The 24145-nt window shown below is 43.7% G+C and overlaps 1 long non-coding RNA gene across 1 annotated transcript; it reads left to right on the forward strand.

Moving 5' to 3' along the window:
- The first annotated feature begins 17277 nt into the window (after positions 1-17277).
- LOC146834491 (uncharacterized) lies at positions 17278-20319 on the forward strand. The gene is made up of 5 exons (XR_014960302.1): positions 17278-18309; positions 18734-18880; positions 19106-19170; positions 19572-19635; positions 20300-20319. It is a non-coding gene; the product is annotated as an uncharacterized LOC146834491 (long non-coding RNA).
- Positions 20320-24145: the final 3826 nt, after the last annotated feature.

Genomic DNA, 24145 nt, shown 5'->3' on the forward strand with positions numbered 1-24145 from the left:
AAGATTAGTAGCGATGCAAATTGTGTAAGAGACTATAATGTGTTAAGAAGACCAAATGCTCCCAATCTGTTCAGCTCAAGTCAACGTCACCTGCCTGTGGGTCTTTGCTGACCGCTGCCTCCGGCCTACACTGTGGAAGACCGGCAACACGTGGTGCCAACTAACCCTGTTCAATACAAGCCGATCCCATATGTGTAACTGAGCCCTGAATTGCAGCGACCACAGCACCAGACTCCCTTCGATCAGTGAGGGGTAATTCCATATGGAAGGCTGGTGACACGTGGTGACAGTGAACCTGCACTACGCAGCCCGGTGGGGCCACCAACATATGCATGTGGCTGTGGACCCTTGCTCACCGCTACCTCTGGCCTACACTGTGGAAGACCGGCGACAAATGGTGCCACTAACTGTCTTCAACACAAGCCGATCCCACATGTGGAACTGTGTCCTGAGTCCTGAATGGCAGTGACCCCAACTCCGTGAGACAACCACAGCACCACACTCCCTCTGATCAGTGAGGCATATTTCCATATGCAAGGCCGGCGGCACATTGTGTTACTAACCCTCTTTAACACAAGCCGATCCCACATGTGGAACTGTGTCCTGAGTCCTGAATGGCAGTGACCCCAACTTCATGGCAGCGACCACAGCACCAGACTCCCTTCAGTCTTATTTGTTGTTCTTTTCTTTAAATACATTTTTTAATATGTAAATCTATACATGACTAAGATTCTTCTTTGTCCAACCACACAGGGACACTTCCAGGCCCAAGAAGGTTGTTGGGGGTATGATGGTAATGTGGGAAGAGGGTGCATTACCTGCTGATGTGGGGAGAGGCAGCGTCAAAGGGGTATCTATCACAGAAAGAACTCCGATATGTTTTCACAAATGCCTCGGACAAATGCCAGCTGACGGACTGAATCACAAAATGTTTTTTCAATGCTTATGTAGTGTGAGTTATGAACAATTTGCACCCAGGCTCACAGAGGGCCAGCTGCAGCCCGTCTGCTCGACTCACAGACGCAGTCCTATGAGCCGTCCGCATCATTGTAGCTATCCCTGCCCTGTTCCGTCGTATTGCACACCACGCAACTCCGATTACATTCTGACGTTGGCCCCAAATAGCTACCTGTCGCAGGCGTACTCGCTGCTGGTGTGCAGGTCAGTGGTCTAGTTCTCAACATCTCACGGCCACTCCCTCAGGGCAGGTTTTCACACACACCACACCTGTCAGGCACATGCGTCACAGGCAATGTGGCCACACAAATATAATAGATCGACAACGTCACATCCTTTATTGCTGGTGCTGACTAGATGGCGGACGCTCCACGTGTCTCAACCATAAAGAGTCTTTGAAAAGTTGCGCAGAAGGTTAGTCGCACCCTGATCTGCATAGCCATCAGGGGCCTACCACCCCTTGGCGCGGACTTCAGATGCACAGGGTTAGTACCACCCGAAGCTCATATGGCCATCAGGGGCCTACCACCACGTGGCATGGACTAGAGTTCCACAGGCTTAGCGGCCCCAAAAGCTGATGTGGTCTCCATCATTGATGACTCAGGACTCAGCGACATGTGTGAGATCTGCAGGGCCGCGGGGAAGCTGATGTAGTCTCCTCCATTGATGATTCAGGATTCAGCGACATGTGTGAGATCTGCCGGGACGTGGAGAAGATGATGTGGTCTGCGCCATTCAGGACTCAGGACTCAGCGACATCTGTAAGATCCGCGGAGAAGCTGATGTGGTCTCTGCCATTCAGGACTCAAGACTCAGCGACATCTGTGAGATCCGCGGAGAAGCTGATGTGGTCTCCGCCATTCATGACTCAGGACTCAGCGACATATCTGGGATGCACGGAGTTTTGACGGGCACATGGAGTGCCCACTGCTGCAAACTCCGGTGGCACCAGGTAATTATTTGCTCATAGATGCGCAGGGGCGGCAGTGTCTGTCTTTCTCTCTCTCTCTCTCTCTCTCATTCTCTCTCTCTCTTCCTTCTCTCTTTCTCATGCCCTTTCTTTCCTTCCCTCTCTTTTTCTCTCTGGCTTTTTTTTCCTTCTCTGTTTCTCTGTGTCTCTCTCCTTTGATATGCCCATTACACATGTCCTCATTTTGTTCTTTATTTTCCAGGCTCTGTCGTCGACATCCATGGTCCACACAGGAGAGTGTTCCGCCTTGTTGTTTTCTATTATTTTTGTAAAATTTTGTTTATTAGTTTATCGTTCATATATATATATTTTAGTTAAAAAAAAGTTTGAAAAGTTTATCGATTCTGGTGTACATATATCTGTTTATAAAAAAGTAAAGTTTGAAAAAAAAAGTATAATGTTTTTGGTTGTTCTCTTAACTGCTGTGTATCTCTTTCTTGTTCTTATTACTGTTATTTGATGGAGTCCACCATGGTGTTACATTTTGGGGCACTTATCGTGGGAATACTGGTGATGTCTGCAGTTTGCACCAACTTCTGAATAGTGTGTTAGATTTATCTCAACTTTACTTCCATTAAAGTGCTGATAATGAAATGCAGACTAGCCATTCCCACACAAGAAGATACAAGGTGCACCTTTGCAATTTATTCTAAATACTAAAATCCTGTAATGAATTTCACTGAGGTAGTGGCTGCACTTACAGTGTACACACAAAATCAATTAAGAAATCTCATTGTATTTATATTGATTGGGAATAGTGCGTCAGGTGCTGGATCTTGACGAGATACACTGCTCAGTTCGTATATTGTTCTGCAGACGAAAAAAAATCACATTACAACTTTCACACCAACTGCAATGCGAAACAAATTCCGGCGATAAGCCATGTTAGCACCAGGGATTTTACACCTGCTTTCTGCTGGTGTTAAGCAGGACGACTACCTGCACCATGAAAGGGAACACAGCCAAGAGCCACACCAGAACACTCACAGGTGCCATAGAGTCAATGAGCATGATACAGGGATACCCATGAGGGCCACAAGACTCATCGCAACAACCCGAGGACCGCCAACGCCCCCCAAACCCGCATCTGAGCAAGTGTGTCCCTGTGGTCATTGTTGTCATGAAAACCCCATCCTGCAGCTGATGTTATGCTCCCTCCTGATGTTTGAGTAGGCTAACTGAAAAACATCTTCATTTGAAGTGTTAAATGTTTGTTACAATATGATTATTTGTAGTGCTCAATACTTGTTATAATATGCATTTACTTGTTATGACCAATGCTTGTTTATTTTCGTACTCCCTGACTCGGTTGAGAGCAGGTGCTATTGGATCCAGTGGAACGTGTATTTAGATTTAACATGTGTATGTAAATCACCCATTTTTTGAGCACCTTTGTAGCACGATCCTACGCGTGAATAAACGCTTGTCTGGCAGCCTATTTAAACCCCGCCCGTCATTTCCCAATGCTTAGCTTTCCGTTGAAAGTGACTCCTACTTGTCTCCGTGTTCAAGACCCCTCCAGGCTTCAGCACAGACATCCGGCTGGCTCCTCCGCTCACCCGTCGTTCTTCTGCTGATTCCGGTCCTCTTTCCTTTGCACGAAACTTCCGGCTGGATTTCCTGCTTCCTGGTCCTACAAAGAGAAAGACAACACATCAACAAAGGCGTTACCAAGCAACCTGGTAGCATCGCGGTAACGTTATTTTTGCTAGCTAAGTTTCTACCGGTAAGATCAAACTTTTCTATGATCTAATAGTTATTTAACCAAGACTGGGCAGCGCCCTTTCAGGGACTTTTTAGTTGAACTCTCAAGACTACAAAGACTTCGCACAATCGATCATGTGCCTATCATGGACTTAATTAAGCGCTCCAGCGCTAGTGAAAAGATATGTGTACAGTTGAGTAATTCTCTTATAATTCATATGAATGTAATTCCTTTTCTTTTGTGTTGAAGTCTCAGAAAACGAAGTTACTACTTTTACAAGAGATTATGGGACTATCAAAAGATAGTAAAAAGTGGTGATTAGATAAAACAAAAATTCTAGTTTACAGATTATTGAAGGGCACTTGAAGGGCTTGTAAAGTCAGAAGCTGTTGTGCTCTGTATATGTGTTTTATTTATTTCAGACCCCCCATTACGGTCAGAGGCCGGTGCGTTAAAAGGTATTGAGTTTCAGTTTTTTACAAAAGAATAATTACGACCACTTAGAAGGCCGAGCTCTAGTTTCAAAGTGATGTTGTTTATGTCATTTCAGATGGTCAGGTCAAGAATCATAGTGGAAAACTAAAACATAGATTAACGGACAATAGCAGAAGGCAACCAGGGTATGTTAACATAACATAACATAACATAATGTTAATGTGTAAATAATGATAATGCGATTCTGCTATGATTACAGTTGAGTGAATCTACAGGAGACACAGTCGTATTCTTTGTGTTGAATCTTTCAGGTAAATCTTCCACAACATTGACCACAGACAAGTACCACCGGTCACAGACTAGCTCCCAGTTTCCTGATAGACCAACTCCTGGACACTTCCGAAAATAGCAGCCTGCAGACAGTGTTTTGTCTATCTCTCTCTTTCTCATCCATTCCCCCCTTCCCTTGGGAATCAGTTGGGAATAGTGAGTACTTACCTACCTTGCTCTTTCTCGCTGATTTCCGAGGGAGTTGGGGACGGCAGCATCAGGGAAGGAACAAACCGGAGTACAGGTGGGTGTCTTCGTAACAATTGTCTTAGCATGATAGGCACGAACCCTGCAAAATCACAGTGTGCTCTCACCTCAGCGTTGGCAGTGAGCCTAGACATGTAGCTACGCACGCATCCTCCGGAATGCACAACCGGCGTGTGCTGGTCCGGAGTACACAGGTCAGCACAGGGGTGTGCCGATCCGGCAACGGGAACGGGGTGTCTCGGACATGTCCATGTACAGGAAGTGTGGTAAGTGTGTCTCTATGTTCTTGTGTGGCCTGCCACAAGGGCCGCAGCACTCAATGTTGTAAAGTGGCATGCACCACCTCCAAACGGCACTGTGATGGTGTAGTTTGAATGTAGCAGGACATGCATGAATAGGCATTACAATGGTGTGTAGTACGAGTGCACGAGATACAACAGCGCACCGTAGAAAAGTGTGGGGGCTCATGGGAGGAAGGAGCAGCTGTTTGGCAACGTAACACACAGTAAACTCGCCCATGTGCCACGTGCTGCGCATCTCATCCATGATGACCACGGTCGCAGACATCCCACAACACCAAGGACCGGCCTTTGTACACATCCTGTATGAATGCAGCGTGGTTTTCACTTCTATGCTCGTTCAGTGGTGTGATGTTGGCGGGTTGTGTGACTTATGCTCCTTGTTGGTGTGTTTCATTTTAGCCGTTATTTGTCTTTACTTGTGCTGTACTTAATTGTGCATGTGTGCCATTCTGCCCATCTCCCCCTGTCCCTCCACCCCCTGCTTCTTCCTCTTCCTGGTGCTGTTGTATCTATAATTTTGTTGCTCAACACATAAATACATGTAAAGAACAAATTAGAATAGTTCCTTGATTCTTTTAGGTTTCAAAACTTCTCTCTATTGGTTTCTTTTTAATTTTCCATATAAACAGTTTTTTTAATATTCAACAACACAGAAGTCAGAAGTGCAACGTATTCTAGCAACACACTTTCTAGAACATTCTAAAACACATGCATGTTAAAAGTTCATACGTTTTTTTAAACTTAACGATATTTTTTTGCAATATTTTCTCGAACATTTAACGGCACGTGCAGGTTAAAAGTTCACGATTGTTTTAAGTTTGAACAGTGCCTTCCAAACGCAAGTAGCAGGTGTGGTTCAGTTGAGCAAATTTTATCCTATGATATGTACTCCACGTTGAAACTGCTTTTTCTTAGCCAATCACAAAGATGCTTGTCCACAAAACGAACATGCACCCTACTTTTAAAAAAGAATGCTTTCCACCTCCCAATCACGTATCGTTTTGTATGGCAAAAAAAAGTAGTTCCCCATCTTTAAACACATCTCTTATATTCTACCAAGGAACTGCATGAGCTATAGACATCGTTCCATACCTTCCAGCCATTCCTTCAAAATGCTAGTGTGGATCGTAGGACATAGCTATATTTTCTGGTGCAAGAGGTATACAGAACACAGACGTTTTGACTTAGACCTAGGTTTACAAAATGTGGACATTAAATGTTTTGCACAGAGAAGATTGAAGTGGCACCAATTGCTACCTTTGGCTAAAACCTCTTTGCATCTGCCACACCCTGACCTCATGATTGTGCATTGTGGTGGAAATGACCTAGGCACATTGACTGGGGTAGGTTTGGAAATGCTTATGAAGGACACCTTTGGACACCTCAGCTCAGCACCATGTGACTCTGGGCAATAGCTCACTTAATAGCTCACATAATTTCCACGCCAGCCTCGAGGGCCTTTAGACCCATAGGGGTGAGTAGTTTGCGCTTTACAAATGCCGTATTGATTTGAAACGCGCAAATCTACCTTTGCACTCCCTGTATAACACCCCCTAAGCACCATACACAAGTTACAATGTTCAAAACAAAAGTTCCTCCGAGTAGGTATAACTACATGCTAACACTACTTGACAGATGTGGCACAGCGGCCTGAGCACATGACTTCACAGCATATGACACACAGTTTGGACTCACGCTTTCATCCCCGACTCCGGCAGCACCTCAGCTTAGCACCATGAGACTCTAGACAATACCTCACATATTTTCCGTACCCCAGGACTTTCAAACCAGTGGGAGTCAGTAGTTCATCCTAGTAGGTATAAACACATGCTGACACTACTTCCACAGGTGTGGTGCAGCGGCCTGGGCACATGACTTCACAGCATCAGACACACAGTTCGGGCTCACGCTTTCATTCCCCGACTCCTGCAGCAGCTCAACTTAGCAGCATCAGATTACGCAATACCTCACTTCATTTCGGTACCCAGAACTTTCAGACCGGTAGGTATAAGTAGTTTGCTTCGCACCCCCTCTATTGCACACCCTAAACACCCCACAGAGGTTACAGTGCTCCTACCCTCCTCTTTCCTACTTTTTTTACCCTTTTTTCCCTTACTCGCTTTGACAGAATCCCAAAATGGTGGCCAACACTTCCTAGTTGCAATCGCTCACAGCACTCCCAACCAATAAGCAGCAAGCTCATGCTCGTAACACCTCAGTCAATCAGATGGCAGAATTCCCAAATATCGATATCTGTAAATTTCGATATTTCTCAAAAACTACTGAATGGATTTACACCAAATAAACAAAAGTGTGCTTTCTAGACCAAGCCTCTTCTCCCTGCCAAATTTGGGGTAATTTTTTTCACCCGTTCGACCTGTAGCCTTGTCTAAAGTTTCCTATGGAAATTAACATGGAGAAAACACGTTTTGGGGCCCCCCTTTTTTCTCGGCCCCCCCTTGGTAAATCACCCCCAAATCTCCCACATAGGAGCTAATATGAACAAAGAATTTGTTTGGAAAATTTCATGAATATTCATCCAACGACCCCTAACTATAACTACCTACTGGTGACCGCCAGTAGGATATATATATATATATTATATATATATATATATATATATATATATATATATATATATATATATATATATATATATATTCACTGAAAAAACCATAGGTTTCACACATGTTATAGTTAGCGGAAATTTTACTAATAAAAAACCAATGAAATTCCCCCGTTATAGTTAGTGCAGGCAACTATAACTCACGCGACCGCAATCTTCTGCTGATGACATATGTGTCTTTATGAAAAAAAAATATTTGTAATATATGTATAGCTAAAAATGTATGGAAGAAGACATGGGCAAATAAGTGTCTAAATACAGTATTAGCATCAGCAGAGGATTGCGGTCGCGTGAGTTATAGTTGCCTGCACTAACTATAACGGGGGAATTTCATTGGTTTTTTATCAGTAAAATTTCCGCTAACTATAACATGTGTGAAACCTATGGTTTTTTCAGTGAATTTGCAAGGTTTTTTAAATGCTAATTCCTAACTATAACGTGTGTGAAACCTATGGTTTTTTCAGTGAATTTGTACGGTTTTTTAAATGCTAAGTTACTTTACGCCATTCGTGGCGTGCGCGCCCACTTAACGCAGTTCGTTCCGTGCGCGAACGGTGCACTTCGCGCACCGTGCGCGCACAGTGAGCACGCGGTGCGCTTCGCGCACCGCGCGCCCACTTTACGCAGTTAGTGCCGTGCACGCACGGTGGGCACGCGGTGCGCTACGCGCACCGCGTGCCCACGTTACGCTAGATGGACCATGTACGCACGATGCGCTTCACGCACCGTGCGCACATGGAGGACATATGATGCACTTCGTTTTGAAAGATAATATTTTAGTTTTTCGTATTTGTTATAAGCCATGCACAAATGGTGCCCTTCGGGCATCATTGGCACACGGGGTGGAGAGAGTGTGGATAATTTTTTTAAAAATTATTTTTGTTTTAAATATTTTAGTTTATCTCATCTCAAATAAGCCATGCAAAATTGATGTCCTGCGGGCACCAATTGCACACGGGGTGGGGAGAGTGTGGATAATTTTTTTTTTTTTATAATTTTATACCGTACGCGTACGGTAAGCGTAATCGGCGAAATTAGCGAAAAAATAAAAATTCGGTTTTTGGCCTTGGGGGATCTTTGGGGACTCCCTCAACATGGCTATGTGTGTGGGAGCTGTCTAAACAGCCCCTTTACATGTTTTTGTGCTTTATATTTTAAACATCACTCTCAGTGCGAGAGAGAAAATGGCGGCCGCCGCTTCCTGGTTTCGGCCGATTCGAATGTTTACTAAGATCTAAGAGCCAATCAGAATCGCGCTCGCGCACGCCACCGTACGCGTACGGTAAGCGTACCGTAAGCGCACCGTAAGCTGGCTCAGATATATATATTGATTTAAAGGCTATTTTCTCAGAATCTACTGAACAGATTTACACCAAACCTACAAAAGGCACTTCCTTGACCTGAGGACTACCTCTCTGCCAAATTTCTAGTAATTCTGTTCAGCCGTTCGGGCTGTAGCCCTGTCTAAAGGTCCTATGGAAAAATGCATGGGAAAAACACGTTTTGGGACCCCCCTTTTATCTCAGCCCCCGCTTGACGAATCCCCCCGAGACTTTCAGGGTAGGAGCGGAGCGTAGCGCCCCACCTATTTTGAAAAATTCGCGAGGATTCGTTGACCGGCGCCAAAGTTATTCAAAATAGAATGTTGCGGATTTCCTATGGAAACGTGGTCCTAACTATAACTACCTACTGGCGACCGCCAGTAGGTAATATATATATATATATATATATATATATATATATATATATATATATATATATATATATATATATATATATATATATATATATATATATATATTTATTTTTTTTGTAACAAGAGATGCCGCACTCTGGAACCAGAGGTTTTCAAAATTTTATTCAGACAAAGCCCAGTCTGTCGTACGACAGACTGGGCTTTGTCTGAATAAAATTTTGAAAACCACTGGTTCCAGAGTGCGGCGTCTCTTGTTACAAAATTGAACCTGGCCTGGGTTTGGCCCCACGCCCGCACCCGCTGCTGTGCGATCGGGCATCAAACAACATTGCTACAAAAAAAAATATATATATATATATATTTTCTACAAAGCGACCCACTTCAGAAATCTTTGGGCACTCTGAGGCGGTGCGTTCAGAGACGGCAGGGTCAAGCCGTAATCAAATTGTCCTTCGTTTCCCCGCAGGGCTGGTTTCTCGCGCACTCACGGAAGGAACAAGGCGTCACCAATTTTTATCGTCAAATTTCTTTATTTACAGCATGCCAGTTAAAAAGCTCTACGCGTTTCAGTCCCACCAGGGACCTTGTTCACGAGACTGGTCTTTACTGAAACTTTTTTTGTTTTAAATCCACCTCTACAAGCAAACGTGACATCACTTCCTTTAGGGAGCAGCTAGGCATTCTGGTAATTGAAGTCCTTACAATTTTACCTTAGTGTGTTGTACCATTACATATATGTGATGTTTAGCTAAACAAAAGCTACTGGGAATTTCTGTTAATTTAGACCCTCTATGAACGTGCAATGTGTAGATAACAGTATGCACTTTCTACGGCATTCGAATAAATTTCTAAACTATGCCCTGATGTGTCTGTATGACAATTCATTTTACATTGTGTATGGCCCTCTGGTGGGCCCTCGTTTTAGGAAATTTTATTCACTCTTGATTAAATCAACCAAATGAGTCCCAACTTTATGTCAAAATTGCCCTCTAGTGGGCCCTCATTTTTCAAGCATGTTTTGGATCTTAATTTACTCCCAGTCTATTTTCCTTTCAATTAAGATTTTGACTGTTCAACCCAGTGCTCCTAAGTCCACCCAAACTGTGATTAAACCTATATGAAAAAATAAAAATAAAAACAATTCGCTGACAGTCAAGGATAATGTCACTCATGATGATAAGCTAGTTCTGCAGTTTATAGATGGTAATGGAGTTCTTCGTCTTGATTTAGACCATCAGGGGTCAAAGTTCTGAAATTTAGAATATGTTTCGATTCCTTTTGCCTCATCACTCTTTCACGGTCTCCTCCTCTGGGATGTGTTCCCACTGCTTCAATGGCATAGAATTTAAGATCTTTCCAGTTTCCTTTGTGTACCTTCTCCATATGTTTGGCCACCGCATTGCTCCTATCGGTGTTTATTGTGGCCCTTACGTGTTCCAAGATGCGTTTTTTCAATTCGCATTTTGTGCTTCCCACATATTTCATTGAGCAGGGACATTCAATTATGTAGATCACAAATTGGCTCTTGCAGTTGATTAGCTGTTGGATTTTCCACATACGTTTATTAGCCATAAGTACTTCCTTGGTGTTTTGGGCGATTGCACAGACTTTGCAATATGTACATTTGAAGAACCCTTTGGGTTTGAGCCAAGTGTCTTGTTTCTTTGGATTCCTGAAATGACTGTGGACCAATTGATCTCTTAGATTTTTTGCCCGTCTGTACGTTATGTTGGGGTGATCCCCCATTATTGCTGATGTGGTTGCATCCATACGCAGAATATGCCAGTTTTTGCGTAGTATTTTCATCACTTTTGCATTCTCCGTGGAGTGAGTTGTTATGAACCTTATTTTGTTTTCTTCGTTTGTTTCTTTTTGTTTTTCTTTTAACAAATCCAGTCTATTGATGGTCGTGGTTTTTCGCAATGAGGTTTGAATCGTCTTAGAGCTGTAGTTTCTTTGTTTGAATCTTGTTATGGCTTGATTTCGATGTTTTTCCCACTCCTCATCTTTCGAGCAAATTCTTTTAATCCTCAGAAATTCACCATAAGGAATATTGTTTATTAGACTTTTTTGATGGAAACTCCCAGCATGTAAAACTGCATTTGTCGCAGTACTTTTACGGTGTAAAGTCGTATGTACTGTATTTTCCAAGATGTAGATTTCGGTGTCTAGGAATACCACTCTCTGGTCACTGATGTTATATGTGAATTTCAAATTGAAATACGAGTTGTTCAATATCTCAAAATACTCAGCAAATTCCTGCTCGATTCCTTCCCAGATTATCAACAAATCGTCGATGTATCTGAACCAGGCTATGGTTTTATTGACAAAGATATCATTTTCAATGCTCCACGCCCAGGTTTTCTCCCATTGACCCATAGTTAGACAGGCGTACGATGGGCTAAAGGAAAATCCCATAGCCGTACCCTTGCGTTGGCGAAAAATTTCCTCCCCAAACATAAACGAATTCTGTTCTAAGCACATTTGGATCATTTCCAGTATAATGTTGTTGTGATTGGTAAATTGGATGTTTCTCTCCGACAAGAAGTGTTTGCATGCGTTCAGACCAATGTCATTCTGGATGTTGGAGTACAATGATATAACGTTTGATTGTAGAGGTGGATTTAAAACAAAAAAAGTTTCAGTAAAGACCAGTCTCGTGAACAAGGTCCCTGGTGGGACTGAAATGCGTAGAGCTTTTTAACTGGCATGCTGTAAATAAAGAAATTTGACGATAAAAATTGGTGACGCCTTGTTCCTTCCGTGAGTGCGCGAGAAACCAGCCCTGCGGGGAAACGAAGGACAATATATATATATATATATTCACTGAAATTAGTTGAGCTAACTATAACTCGCACCCCCGCAATGCACTGCTGATGACGTCACATATTACATCATTCATGACATGGTCAGTGACATCACTGATGACATCTCAAATGACATCACTGATGACATCATCCAGTGAATGTGTTTTTCTTTAAAATTTAAATATGTATTATATAAATACCAAGCTGTATTGAAGAATGAGTGAATGTATAAGTGTCTGGATGGAGGATTTAGTAGGTGTGTGACTCACTGTTTAAGTGATTAGATGTGTCTTACTGAATACATGGGTTAGTGACTAAACTTTGTGAATGTCTGTATCAGTCTGTCTGTTGTTGTATAACCTGCTGCATCAGTTGGTCAGTAGCTCCACGGGTATCGATATGGGTTATTGATTAGTTGCCTGAGTAATTGTATGGGAGACTGAGTATGTGTGTGGTTGGGTGGGGGGGGTGTGACTCTGTGCATAAATGTGTGAGTAGTTGATTTAGTGGGTGTATGGCTTTAAGATAGCATGTGGAAACAGTTCTATAAGTGAGTGAGTGTGTGTATGGATGTGTTGGTGAGTGCCTGGATGTGTCAGTGGTAGATGTCCAAGTAAGTACAAAAGTAAAAGGCAGTGTATGTGAGAGTTGGAGTATATAAATGACTATATGTGAGAGTCATTGATTGTGGGAGTGGCTGTATGGATGAGTGAATACTTGTATTAGTGATTATATAAGAGAGTAAGTATGCATTAGTATCTGTGTGAATAAATTAGGTGGTGTGTGTATAACTTTGTAGGTGAGTAAATGGAACTGTGATTGATTTTTTGCATGACTGAGTAGGATAAGTGCATGACTGACTAGGATGAGTGGTGGTGTGTGAGTGTCTGTATAGGTGTGTGAGTGTGTATGATAGTGTTGTATTGATCAGTGACTGCATGTATGAATGGTTGTATGGATGAATGAGTGCATGTGTCTGTAGACCTAGGAATTAGTGAGTGTGTTTGTAGTAACTGGTATTGGTGTGTTGATGGTTTTGAAAATGGTAGTCTGTATTTTACAGGGGGTGTATCAAAGGTTATATTAGGGTGTGAGGAGGTGCACCAGATTGTCACGTGGATGATGTCATCAGTGATGTCATCAGTGATGTCATTTGAGATGTCATCAGTGATGTCACTGACCATGTCATGAATGATGTCATATTTGACATCATCAGCAGTGCATTGCGGGGGCACGAGTTATAGTTAGCTAACCTAACTATAACAGCAGAATTTCTATGGTTTTGTATGAGTGAAATGTCCAACTAACTATAACGTCCCTGAAACTTATGTTTTTTTCAGTGAATTTCAACGGTTTTTTAAATGCTAATTTGTAACTATAACGTACCTGAAACCTATGGTTTTTTCAGTGAATTTCAAAGGTTTTTTAAATGCTAATTTCTAATTATTTTCTTCTTTAAACCTAAGTTTTCTCAGTGATTTTAAATTATCACTTCATTGTCAACCTAGTGAAAACAGACAATATCCCCAGTTTTCCAGCAATAGCTTCCACACAAAAAAATTCGGCACAAATGAGAACAACTAACGGTAATAATATACAGAGTAGACATCCCCGTGTAAAAATTAACACAAAAGCACCAGTTCCTGATATTTTCAACAAGCAACCAAATCTGGGGTGCGATCCAAAAACAGGCAATAAGCCACGTTTGCAGTAGGTATCTAACCTCTGCATTTTACTGGTGTTAACCAGGACGACTCCTACAATGTGAAAGGGATCGCAGCCCAGAATCACATCTGAAGCGCAACATATGTCATAGAGTTACTGATCACGCAGCTCAAACACCCATGAAGGCCACAACACTCACTACCACCAGCCTCAGGACGTCTCCCCCCGGACCACCCCCTCTCTACTACCACCGAGGCAGCACAGAACAGGACAACGGACCTTCCAAAAACGGCATGGTCTCTCAGCCACACAATACTTGAATGTTGGCAAATATGGCAAGCAAATATGCGTGAAGGACGCAACTCATCCATCAATAATAATAATGCACACAATACCAAGTATAGCGGTGATGTGCTGGATAGACCTGACTATACAGATCATAAACCTCTCCATCTGTACATATACTGCTGGTGCTTGTAGTGTTGTGAACAATAGACGCAACCATGTTACCTCAGGCAGTGGGGAAGATCTCGGACATGTAGCTCTGTTGTCCTCCCCTGGAAGCGGAAGAGCAGTAGGCTGGTCCAACGTATGTCACTCCAGCATAGGAGTATGAATAAATAAGCCAGGGCTCTGGGCGTGGTTCACTTGTCAACTGTAAAGACCAACGTGTCTGCCAGAGCGGCGGGCCTCACCCTGCCACGTGGCTGCCGCCATGACCGTAGGTCTCCTCGACACAGGCCCCCTCGAACCCAGCGGCACAGCCCCTCAGAGTTATGTCTGTACAGTCTAATGCCTTCGATCTACACTGCGGACAGCAGGCATCACAATTCAGATGGAGTAGCGATTGCAGATGACGCAGTCCAGTACGCAAGATACATTTCTCCTAGGGCGGCCCTCTCGGACCTCGCATCATCGCAGGGTGCGCACACGCTGAGTGCTTCAGGTGCCACTAAATCAGTGCACCACAAGTCATCGCCACGTGGCCCTATTATGGCAGAATTCAAAAGACATTGGTCCAAGTGCGGCCCCCGGACCACGCATCATCGCAGGATACGTACACGCTGAGCGCCAAAGGTACTACTAACTCAGTGCACCATAAGTCATCGCCACGTGGCCTTATTGAGGCAGAATTCAATAGACAAAAGACATTGCGCTGAGTGCGGCCCCCCCAGACCACGCATCATCATACAGTAGGTATGCGCTCCGTGCCAAAGGTACTACTAAATCAGTGCACCATAAGTCATCACCACGTGGCCTTATTGAGGCAGAATTCAATAGACAAAAGACATTGCTCCGAGTGCGGCTCCCCGGACTACGCATCATCGCAGGGTACGTACACGCTGAGCGCCAAAGGTACTACTAACTCAGTGCACCGTAAGTCATCCCCACGTGGCCTTATTGAGGCAGAATTCAAGAGACAAAAGACATTGGTCCGAGTGCGGCCCTCCCAGACCACGCATCATCGCAGGGTACATACACGCTGAGCGCCAAAGGTACTACTAATTCAGTGCACCATAAGTAATCGCAAGGAAGAGTGAACAGTTTTATGTCAGCAGTGAGGCATACTATCACTCGAAAATCACCCAAAAATACTTATAATATAAAAAGAACAGAAGAATCGAAGTGCATTAATGATTACAATCCGGTGATTTTGAAGAGGTTGACTGCAAATATGGACATACAATATGTTGCAGATAATTCAATTGCTGTTTCTTGCTATGTCACATCATATATCACCAAGTCTGAGAAGACAGAATTGAAAGAAATGTGCGAAGAAATTTCACAGGAGAAGACACTTAGCCAAAAATTGTACAGCTTCAGCTTGAAGATGCTTTCACATCGAGAAATTGGATCCTACGAATGTTCGGATCGATAGACATCTGCAAGTTTATATTCAAAGTCAAGAGGAATCATCTGGATAAGTCTAGGTCTTGCTGCAACAGAAAATCGAGTTTTGAAATCTTTATAAGAAATTGAATACTTGGCACTGAATGAACAGGAAAGTACAGATATTCAGAAAACAAATAAGTTGGATACGTACTATCCAAATAGAAATCCATACCTGGAAAACATATGTCTATATGAAATACTGCAACATTATAGTTTTGACATTTTTTTTATGGAAAATATAAATGAAGGAAAACATGCTGTAATTGGATCTGAAGGATGTTTGGTAAAGCATGCCAAAGGAAATTTGATTAATCACAGGAAACTAAGTTGCGATACTCACGATAAAAGAGTTTTTATATTTAGCTCTTCTGCAACTTTTCAAACCTTGGCGGACTGAAAAGGAATTACTTGAAGATTGTGACTGCTATGAAGATTCTTTCAATGCATGTAAAGATATCATTGAATGTACAATTTTACCAAATTATCTCCAAATGTTGAACGAAGAGATGAATCAAGAAAGAACTATTGCAGCTGAAATACCTTAGTGCAGCACAAAGCATTGACCCTTTATGATTGAATCTCTGTGTCTGATCCAATGATTACCGTTCTACTTGTTGCTAGCACCAACCATTCCCAGAGGGCTGGCTTACACTCACCCCACACGCATCCAGCACAGACATCACTGGACATGTGACCCTGGTAATAAAAAGGAGTTGAGCGCACGTGCCCGTACCCATTTCCACTATCTATCTGTGTCCGTGTGTTCATTACGTATGCAACATGCTGCCCCTGGGCCATACCACATTACATTATGCTCTGGACAGCGTATGCAACCAACTTACCTTTGACAGTGGGAGAAAATGTTAGTTATGTAATTTTGCCTCGGTCATTGTACAAGTACATACATAGAGACTGCATCATTAGAGTACTGCAAGCAGAGTGTATAGTGAATTTATAAGTGTGTGAGGATCGTCGCAGTGATTGTATAAGTACATATGTTGGCGCAGCCTAACTCTGACAATGAGCTTGTCTCTAATTGGCTGCCCTCCATGTGCCAAAAACTGAAACTTCAACTTTCCATGGCCCTGTATTGCTACAGCTGCAACACTCCACTGAATGTGCAATAAACATTCATATCCACACAGATGTCTCCTGTCCACCATCTTTCTTGTGTGGAACTACGGATGAATATAGGGTCAGTAATTCCCCGTACCGTCCATGTTGGCCATATTGTTGGACTTGGCTCACAGAGTGACACTTTGGCTTTTGCAACCCGGGTGACGGTAGCACTCCAACACGGACACCCGCATCCAGTTTTGTCAGATTTTTTTTAAGCTTTCTATAGCCCAAAGTCAACCAAAAAGTAGCTCAAAGTAGCCCAAAATTGCTACTTTAGGGAAGGAGGTGCAGGGACAGCATCAAGCAGGCGGTGAATGCATTGGAATTGATGTTGCAGCAGGATGCCAAGTAAATATTTGTCTAATAAAGCGCTTTAACATACTACTTTGCTTGAGCGCTGTATATATATTTATAATCTGGCAACTAGCACACACCAAAATTTTATCACACAACCAGCAAAATATAGCCCAATTGTGCGTGATCTAGCCCAATCTGGCAACACTGATGCCACAGCCACTCCCTCACGGCTGGTATACACCCACACCACACCCATCCAGCACAGGCGTCACAGGACATGTGACCCTACTAATAAAAAAGACCGGGTGCACGTGCTCTACGCCATTTTAGAGTTGCTTGCAACTTGCGGCCGGCACAGTCACACCGCCATGGTGATGGCCCATCCCAGTGGTCGGGACATTTAATGTTTTGTGTGCTCTGCTGCACCAAAGTGTAGGCCTGAGCCAACAGCGAGGGCCTACCGCGTGGCCTCACTTCTCACTGAGTTAGTAGCACCGCAAGCACTGAACGGGTGTATAACCTGCGATGATGATAGGTGCACTGGTATGTCCTCTGCCATGGCGATATCAAGACGCAGTACCAAACATGAGACCTATTAGCTTGCAGAACGGAGCTGCATGATATGGAGGGTGCTGTGACTGTGAAAAGGTGAGCAGTGAGGTGGGGTACAGCAGCCTGAATGCAGAAAGACGGCAGAGCGATTTAGGCGTACGCACTCGTATATACTCTGGCACAGCGTTGGATTGGTAATGCGGGCACTGGTGCAATGCCCGAGGAGCCAGTGCCGAGTTCCAACTGTGGGCTGCATTTTGGTGCAGTCTAGGGGGCAGATTTGGGCAGTGTCGCTGTTGTTTGGATACAGCCAGCGGCCCAGTGAGTGTCTGAATGGCCTTGTTGGAGGCAGATAGGCGTCATTACCTCACGTTTAGCAACAGGCAGAGGTGTCACTTTCTTTCTCTCGCAGGGCCACCCATTAATGTATGCATACCTAGCAGGGCAGGGGGCCTGAGCAGAAGTGGCCTCACTTGTTTTTAAGTCACCAGTTTAAACAAATCCGTGCATTTTTTTGTATCTCCCCCACTCCCCCTTTTTTTAAATAAAATTTTGCAGAAGAAGTGTTTTGAGGAAAGGCAATATGCAAGTGTAGGCCACATTTTTATTTTTGCGTGCCCGGGCCGATTTTGAATCCTAATCCAACCCTGCTCTCCAATTACTAATTCTGTACTATCTTTCAGATGTGGGCGCTTGAGAGTTCCACTAGGTCACGGCACATGGTTGGAGACAGAGAGGTGGCATAAAGGTAAGATGTGACGGTTTTGTACACAGTGTGGACACTCAATGTCCCTCCTCATCTCTTCCTTTCTCTCCCTCACACTCTTTCTATCTCGCTCTTCCTCTTAGACTGTTTGTCTCTTTCTCTCTCTCTCTCTTCCTCTCTCTCTTTGTTTCTTTCTCTCTCACTCTTCCTCTGTTTCTCTGTTCCTCTTTCACACTCTTTCTCTCTCTCTTCCTCTCTCGCACTGTTTTTCTCTCTCTCTTTGTCTTTCTCACTCTTTCTCTATGTCTTCTTCTCACTTTCTTTCTATTTCTCTCTCTCTTTCTCTCACTCACTGTTTCTCTCTTTTTTGCTGTCTTCTGCTCACTCTTTCTTTCTTTCTCTCTCTCTTCCTCTCTCCTTTGATGGACGCATGACGCACAATCTTATTTTGCTTTTTATCTAACAGGCTGTGAATCACGAATCGATGTTCACCCCCCACCACCACCAAAGCTGAATGCGCAAAAAATCTGCGATGATGCGTGGCCATCCTGAACGCATGACAAAGTTGCTTCGGCACGTGGTGGACCCTCTTACACACAAGCGGAGGCAGAAGGTGAGCAGAGAGACTTCTTTCCGCAGCAGTGAGCAGTCACCTCAGGGCGGTGGAAGTGGATAGTGTGCATCGGTCTGGGCACACAAGAGCGCACAGACACCTCCGAGCAGTGGGAGTGGATGGGGTGCCCATTGCGCATTAGCCCATTGCGCATTAGCGAAGCAGAGAATTACACGTGTGCAGTTGTATGTACTCTGCAATTACTAATTCTATACTATCTTTCAGATCACTAAACTTGAGGGCTGCACTATCTCCCGGCACGTGGTTATAGACACACCGTTGGCACACAGGTTAGCTGCGAAGATTTTCTCCAGTGTCAACACTCCCTCTCCATCTCTTCCTTTCTCTCTCTCATTCTTTCTCTCTTCTTCTCTCACTCTTTCTCTCTCTCTCTCTTCCTCACTCTCACACTGTTTCTCTCTTTTTATCTTCCTTGTATCTAACTATTTCTCTCTTTTTCTCTCACTCTTTCTCCTCCTCTCTCACTCTTTCTCTCTGTGTCTGTGTTCCTCTCTCTCACTCTTTCTCTCTTCCTCTCTCACTTTCTCTCTCTTCCTCACTCTCACTCTTTCTCTCTCTCTCTCTTCCTCTCTCTCACACTGTTTCTCTCTTTCTCTCTTCCTTGAGACAGAGAATTACACGTGTGCAGTTGAATGTACTCTGCAATAACTAAATCTATACTATCCTTCAGATCACTAAACTTGACAGTGCAATATGTCCCGGCACGTGGTTGAGAACACACCAGTGGCACAAAGGTGAGCTGCGAAGATTTTCTCCAGTGTCAACACTCCCTCTCCATCTCTTCCTTTCTCTCTCTCACACTTTCTCTCTTTCTCTGTCTCTTCCTCTCTCTCTCATTCTTTCTTTTTCTCCTCCTCTCTCTCACTTTTCCTCTCTCACTTTCCCACTCTCTCTCTCTCCCTCTCTCCATCTCTCTCTCTTCCTCTCTCTCACACTGTTTCTCTCTTTATCTCTCTCCCTCTCTCTCACACTGTTTCTCTCATTGTCTTCCTCTCTGTCTCACTCTTTCTCTCTTTTTCTGGCTTCTTCTCTCTCACTCTTTCTCTCTCACTCTTTCTCTGTCTTCCTCGCTCACACTGTTTCTCTCTTCCTTGTAGCTCACTCTTTCTCTCTTCCTCTCTCTCACTCTTTCTCTCTCTCTCTCTTCCTCTCTCTCACACTGTTTCTCTTTCTCTCTTCCTTGTATCTTACTCTTTCTCTCTCTTACTCTATCTCTTTCTCTGTCTTCCTTTCTCTCACTCTTTCTCTCTTTCTCTGTCTTCTTCTCTCTCTCACTCTTTCTCTGTCTTCCTCTCTGTCTTCCTCTTTCTCTCTTCCTCTCTCTCACTCTTTCTCTCTCTCTCTATCTCCTTTGCTGGACGCATGACGCACCATCTTATCTTTCTTTTTGTCTTGCAGGCTGTGAATCACAAATGGACCAGCAATGACACACCACGGCTGTACATAGTTTTATTTGTTGTTTTGTTTTAATAAAATGTTTTATATGCAAATCTATACATGACTAAGATTCTTATTTCTCCAACCTCACAAGCATCTTTTTATTAATAGTTCATAGAGGGACACTTCCGGCCCAAGAAGGTTGTTGGGGGTATGCTGGGGATGTGGGAAGAGGGTGCGTTACTTGCTAATGTGGGGAGACACAGCATGAAAGGGGTATCTCTCACAGAAAGAGCTCCAGTATATTTTCAGAAATGCCTCAGACAGATGCCAACTGACGGACTGAATCACAAAATGGCTTTCCAATGCTCATATAGTGTGACTTATGAACAGTTCATACCCAGGCTCGCAGAGGGACAACTGCGGCCCGTCCGCTTGACTCACAGAGGCAGAACTACAAGCCATCTTCTCCCAAAGGAACAGCAGCGTAGTTGCTCGCAGAGGTAGAGGCACAGCAGCGTACTAGCTCGTAAAGGTAGACAGCTGCGAGCCGACGGACAGGCTTCTAAAGGCAAATTTGTAAAGTGGTGATGTTGGGCACAGGGAGTGTGAAAGGGTTATCTTCCTACTGATGTCCTGGAGTGGAAGTCATGCTGCCTGGCGCTCACCTGTTTCTCCTTTATTGTTAATAACTCTTAAACCTTCACTGCATCCAAATCCTCATTACACAGAGCTCCACTATATTAAATTGCCCCCGGAACCTGTCTTTTATATTTTCAATCAGAGGCAAGCTTGTGTTCGGGAGTTAGGCACCGACCAGATATATATATATTTTTTTCCTTTAATATCTCAAGAACTACTGAAGGGATTTACAGCATTTCTACAAAACCGCGCTTTCTGGACCAAGACCTTTTTCCCTACCAAATTTGGTGTAATTCCATTCAGCAGTTTGACCTGTAGCCTTGTCTAAAGTTTCCTATGGAAAATGCATTGAGAAAACACATTTTGACACCCCCCTTTTTTCGCAGCCCCCCCCTTGACCAATCACCCCTAAACTTTAAAGATAGGAGCCGATCAAAAAAGAGAAACTTTTTGGAAAATTTCGTAAAGAATCGTCAAACTACGCCAAAGTTATAAGCAACTGGAGGGCTCCAAGAGGGGGGCCGCGCAACCCCCTCCCAACATGAGTGAAGCCCAGAGACTGTGGGGACCCCAGGTGGCCCCCGCAGCCCCAGCGAACCCCCGCAATTATTTTGTAAGAAATCCCCCCGGGACCTAGCCCACCTCGGGGTCTCATTAAAATAAAACATGGAAACCCACGACCCAGTGCGAATTGCGCCGATTTATTTATTTTTAAATGTTTTTTTGGGCCCTGGGGGTCCTTCTGGGACTCCCTGAGCAGGCCAGGGGGTCATGGTGTTTCTACCCTGCCCCCTTCCCTTGTTTTCTACCTTTGTTTCTCTGTTTTCTAGCGACTCGCTTCTACCGAGCCACAAGATGGCTGCCAACACTTCCTGGTTTGGTGTGTTGGCAGCCCGTGCACGGGACTTAGGCTCCGCCCAGATATCAAAACTTTTATTTTTCTAATTTCTCAGCAACTACTGAACGGATTTACACCATTACCTTTGTGCCAAATTTAGGGTAATTCCGTTCAGTAGTTTCAGATCTAGCCGTGCACAAATTTGCCTATGGGAAATTGATTTTTTGACTTTTATTTTTTGAATTTCTCAATCTACTGAATGGATTTACACCATTTTAAAAAAGGTCGCTTTCAGCCAAATTTGGGGTAATTCCGTTCAGCAGTTCGGGCTGTAGTTGTCGCAAAATGTCCTATGGAAATTAACATGGGGATATCGCGTTTTGGGACCCCCTTTTTCTCAGCCACCGCTTGACGAATCACCCTCAAACTTTCAGGATAGGAGCTGACTTGGATAGACTTTTTTTGGAGAATTTCGCAAAGATTTGTCAAGCAATGCAAAAGTTATTACCAACTCAAAAAATGCTTTTCCTATGGAAAATAGGTTGTAACTATAACTACCTACTGGTGACTTCCAGTAGGTAATATATATATACATACACCAAGTTGTATTGAAGAATGAATGGGTGTATGAGTGTATGGATGATTCAGTGGGTGCGTGACTGACTGCATAAGTGAGTGATTATATGTGTCTCAGAGAATGTATGGGTGAGTGTCTCATCTGTGTGTATGTCTGTATCAGTCTGTCAGTTTGTGTGTGAGTGGCTGCATGGGTTGGTGAGTAGCTACATGAGGGTCTTTTGGGTTATTGATTGATTGTCTGAGTACCTATATCGGTGCCTGAGTGTCTGTGTGGGTGGGTGGGGGTGTGACTCCTTACATGGTTGTGTGAGTAGGTGATTCACTGGGCGTATGGGTAAGTGAGTGTGCGTATGGCTGTGTCGGTGGGTGAATGGATGTCTCAGTGGTGTGTGGGTGAGTAACTGCATATGTGTATGGCAGTATATGTGAGTGTTGGAGAATATAAGTGACTGGATGTGAGAGTTAGTGATTGTGAGAGTGGCTGTAGAGATATAGATGAGTGTGAGCTGTGTCAGCGATTGTTTAAGAGAGTAGGTATATGTTAGTATCTCTATGAATAAGTGATGTTCTGTGTGTATAACTGTGTAGGCGAGTAAATGGCAGTGTGTTTGACTCTTTGGGACAATGACTAGTTGTGTGACTAAGTCTATGGGTGAGTGGTGGTGTGTGAGTGTCTGTATAGGTATATAAGTACATATATCTGTGTTTGTATTGGTGAGTGACTACATGTATGAGTGGCTGTATGGATGAGTGGATGTGAGTGTAGACCTAGGAATTAGTATGTGGGTATGTACTAACTGCTGCTATTGGTGTGTCTATGGTTTCGAGATTGGTAGTCTGAATTTTGGAGTGGGTGTATGAAAGCTTGTATTTGAATGTGAGTAAGTGCATCAGAGATTATGTGGATGATGTTATTTGAGATGTCTTCAGTGATGTCACTGACCATGTCATGAGTGATGTAATATGTGACGTCATCAGCAGTGCATTGCGGGTGCGAAAGATATATAGCTCAGCTGAATTTCTATGGTTTTGTACAAGTGAAATGTCAGCCTAACTATAATGTCTCTGTAACCTTTGTTTTTTTCAGTGAATTTCAAAGATTTTTAAAATACTAATTCCTAACTATAATGTCCCTGGAACCTGTGGTTTTTTCAGTGAATTTCTAAGGTTTATTAAACGGAAATTGAGAACTATAACGTCACTGAAACCTGTGTTTTTTCCAGTGAATTTCTAAGGTTTTTTTAATGCTAATTTCTAACTATAAAGTCCCTGAAACCTGTGTTTTTTTCAGTGAATTTCTAAGGTTTTTTAACTAGCAGTCCCGTTTGCAGAGTGGTGGAGAAAGAAGTCTGGGCCTCTGACCAACTCTGAAGAATTTCGATGCGTAGGACTTACCAGAGGTACCAGGAGGGCATTTTGGCCCGCAAAGTCCCTCTGGAGTAAAGTGGACTTTATCCCCCAATCAGTAGTGTGCCAGGAGACCCATTTGCAGAGTGGTAGAGACTGGGGCATGGCCTCTGTCCACCTCTCAGCAATCTAGCTGTGTGGGGCTTACTGGAAGTAACAAGAGGGCTATTTGACCCCCATGGTCCCTCAAGAGGCAAGGGGACTTCATGCCCCAACCAAAGCGTGCCAGAAGGCATGTTTTCAGAGTGATGGAGAAAGGGGGCATGGCCTGTGACTACAAGTGTGTGAAGGACCTGAAAAAAATGTCTACAGTGACGTTGCGTGTCTGTAACTTTGCCAGTGAGGGGGAAACGCGCTGGGGTGCTTTCAGTAAGCTGTCCATCAGTCTGGGTGGGAAGACG

Source organism: Triturus cristatus, chromosome 4_2, assembly GCF_964204655.1.
Source record: "Triturus cristatus chromosome 4_2, aTriCri1.1, whole genome shotgun sequence".
NCBI lineage: Eukaryota > Metazoa > Chordata > Amphibia > Caudata > Salamandridae > Triturus > Triturus cristatus.